This window comes from Diadema setosum, chromosome 10 (genome assembly GCF_964275005.1).
Source record: "Diadema setosum chromosome 10, eeDiaSeto1, whole genome shotgun sequence".
NCBI lineage: Eukaryota > Metazoa > Echinodermata > Echinoidea > Diadematoida > Diadematidae > Diadema > Diadema setosum.
The window spans coordinates 1,278,476-1,282,532 of NC_092694.1; the positions used below are offsets into that span (position 1 = coordinate 1,278,476).

The 4,057-nt window shown below is 39.6% G+C and overlaps 1 pseudogene; it reads left to right on the forward strand.

Annotated features, from left to right (window-relative positions):
- Nucleotides 1–590: 590 nt before the first annotated feature.
- LOC140234125 (uncharacterized) lies at nucleotides 591–1,355 on the forward strand (annotated as a pseudogene).
- The last annotated feature ends 2,702 nt before the right edge of the window (nucleotides 1,356–4,057 follow it).

A 4,057-nucleotide genomic window follows, 5' to 3' on the forward strand; every position in this document is an offset into this window, starting at 1 on the left:
ACGTATGACCGATCTTCTTACCGAGACGAAGGCTACCAGCGATTACATCAAGGAGTCTGGTTACAACCTCGTTGAAATTTGGGAGTGCGATTACCGGGAGAATCGTCAAAATGATGCGGACCTGCGTGACTTTCTCTCTCACTACAACAGACCACTTGACAAGAAATATAAAATGACTGAACGTGCTATATTGGACGCTGTTAAGACCGATACGGTTTTTTTTTCGGAATCATAGAATGCGATATCTATGTTCCTGATCATCTCAAGGATAAATTCTCTGAGATGTGTCCTATATTCAAGAACACAAACATCGCTAGAGATGACATAGGGGAATTCATGAAGGCGTTTGCCGAAGAACATGATATTATGACGTCACCCAGAAGGAGCCTCATCGGGAGTATGTACGCTACTCAAGCCATGATCATAAGTCCTCTCCTGAAGTGGTACCTACAGCACGGACTTGTAGTATCAAAGATCCACAAGTCGTCGAATACTCCCCACAGCGATGTTTCCAAGACTTTGGCGAGGCGGTCTCAAATGCTCGACGTGACGATGATCGCGATAAAGACAAAGCTATTATCGCAGACACCATGAAATTCATCGGTAATTCGTCATATGGTAAAACCATTACCAACAAGGAGAGACATCGCACCGTTAAAGTTGGCTATTTCATGGACGCATCAAAGTGTGTGCAAGATATCAACTTTAGGGATGCTGTTCCTATCAGTGACGACTGTTACGAAATTGAGATGGCGAAGAAGACTATCATGGAGAATTTACCCATACAGATCGGTCTCTTTGTATATCAATACGCGAAGCTCCGCATTTTGGACTTTTACTACAGCTTTCTGGTCAAGTACTTGCATGTTTGTGATTTTGAGTTGTGTCAGATGGATACGGACTCGGCGTACGTAGCTCTAGCCGGGAATTCCATCGAAGCACTCATCAAACCAGACATGCGAGAATAATTTGAACGAGACAAGTGCAACTGGTTACCGCGAGATGACACTCAAGAACATGCCTGTTACGACAAACGAACACCCGGTCTGTTCAAGGTTGAGTGGGTAGGAGATGGTATCATTGGACTTTGTAGCAAAACCTACTACTGTTTCAAAGATGGAGATGGTGATAAATACAGTTGCAAAGGTATCAACAAACGCCTGAACGACATCAGCAAACAACTGTACCTTGACGTCTTGCAGAAAGGAGAAGCTGCCTTACGAACAAATCGCGGCTTCATCATCAAAAATAATGTCGTCTTCACGTACAACCAGATGAGAAAAGGCCTCTCATACTTTTATCCCAAACGAAAAGTCCTCGAGGACGGAGTGTCAACAACTTATTTGGACATCTAAAATTCGTGTGATGGTGTGACCAGCAGGCATGATGTCCAATTTGTTCAACAAGTGCATCAACGACAGTTTGATAATTTGGATTTATGTTTCCGGTATACCAAGATTAATGATGATGCATTTATCGTATTGACATCAGATTGATTATGATGTAAAACATTGCCACATTCTCGCTGTGTTCTTAACAGGCGAAGGATAAACAAAGTCGCAATACGTTGCAGTGTATTTAGTTTAAAGGTTTGATACAGTAATGATTGGCGACCGAAAGAAGTTAATCTAGGCACTAACTTATCGCACTGGACGTGATCTCATTCGTGCCAATTGGCATGGATCCAGAGATTCCGTAAAGGGGAGGCGCCTTTAAAGTTACAAAGTTTACACACACATATATATATATATATATATATATATATATACAGATTAGGTTCTCTGGATTCGTCATCTGTCATTCGCATTTATCTTTGCTTTGTCCAATCCATTGCAAACAATTTGTTTTATCAATATTTATCTATTAGTCGACGGCTTCTTTCATATTTTTGTTGTTTCTAAAACAACTTTACCGAAAGAAAACACACTTCTGCGATAATTGACCGTTGTTTGTGTAGTGTCTGTCATTTCAATTTCAATTTGACAAAGCGCACTCTAACCCACTATTCTGAATGGGAGGATCAGTTAACGTTCTGTTAAACCGACCACAGAGCTATGTCTCTGAAACTGATTTATTGTGTACATGACCAAATTTACCAAAGTCACTGATAACTGCGATATATGACAGATGATATGATTCATACGTACCGCATTGCAGTATTAATTGTTATATATTCTGTACATAAATATGTCGTCCTTGTTATGTACCTTTTGATAATCATTATTGCGTTGACCCGAGCAAAATCAATAAATAAACTTGTGCACAGGAAACGCCAATTCACCGTGTGTTTTGTGAATTGTAATTGGTGGAAGTTTGAAAGGAAAGTGATAATGCGATTTACTCTGCAAAGTGAATAACATCATGAAGGGGCTTGCGTGTGACATGCTTGCGTGATTGAGTGTTACTGTGTGATGATTGTGTGTGTGTGTATGCGTGTGCGTGTGTGCAAGCTTATGCCTATGTCTGTAGGTGTGTATACGCGTGCATCGTGTGTACGTTGCTTTAATAAGGTGAACCTGTTCGCAATAAGGATATCTAGTTTTATGATACAGAGATATTTAGATACAAACTACACGTCTATCACTTTGGAGGGGTTTATATGTGACCGTGCACCTCAAAACGAACATAAAGTCGCACACACTGATTTTGTGTGAGGACTGAAAATAAGTGAAATGGGTCAACCTAGCCGAACTTGACTTTTTCATATTTTCTGAAAGAGCGGGTCTTCTTTTACATTATACTAAAATTTGGTATCATAAAACAGGCAGGAAAGTGTGTTTTTTAAGCAGTTTATCTCGAACATTTTTGGTAGAATAGTGTGATTACGTGTGTCTTTAGAATCCCCTTTTCATTTCTGAAAAACCTTGTCCACACTCTTCACTTTCAACTCTAATAACTTTTGAAAGGATAGTGCTACTGCTTTGAAAGTTTGCATTAGTTATGGACAGAATGTGTTAATGAGACATGCTAAATTTCAGTTTAATCTGATAATCCCTTCATTGTTGTTACTCTGGTGGTTTACTTCCTGTTTTTTGTCCCATTCATCGCACAGCCAGCACGGTTTGGTAAATATTAAGCGCATGAATAGACACTGTACTTCAGAGCCTCCTTTCTCAGTTCACACTTTTCCTGAGTTTTGGCTTTCTTTCCAATATTTAGATAGGTTAGGAGAGTCCATTTGATTTGAGTTATACATCATTTTAAAACTTAAAGTCTGCTCTTTCAGAATATGGTCTTAACTAAAAATTCATGTCTGGCGACTTTTTGTTTGTTTTGAGGTGCAGTGTCACATATACACTAGAAGCTACCTGCACAACTATCTGAAAGAGAAGAGCCAATTCAAAACTCGTCATACGAGATATGTGTCCCCTTTAACAAACGATATATTTCAACAGCTCCACACAAAACATATCTTCACAATCATGTAGAGTAATATCTTTTCACAAAGTAGCTGACGCTTACGTAATATAAGTCATATCTCATGGCTGGCTAAGATACCAAATTCTGTCATGTAAGCATACCCTATACGTCTTCACACTTGTCTACCGATATCTCGAAGGTAGCTGTATTATTCGAAGAACATTTTCACGTCATACATTAACCGCTGTACTCTTGGTGTACTCTCAAAGCCCACCAATATTCGAAGAACATATTTCCCCCAAAAAATCAACCGCCATATTGTTTGTTTAGCCGCTGCTTAGTTACCAGAGACACCAACAAGCCTTTTTTCATCTTGAGGTGTGTTTGCTTGTTGCTATGACGACCGATCAACATCCGATTTGTTTGTTTACCCGTTGCCTAGTTACCGAAGACGTACATTAACCTTCTTCGTGACCTCCTATGCAAATTGATGTACAGTTATGCTAATAACGTTACATCATCGCACCCATTGTTCGTGTTCACTCAAGCATTTGTGGGCGATTGGACTTCCTTAGTAGACTAAAAGTGGTTGTTTCCCTACATTTTGCTGCACACCGACTGCATAAGAACATTAGAAGGTACATCTATATTGCAGAGCGGAACAATGGATATAGATTTGTCCTGACATTTTACTCCA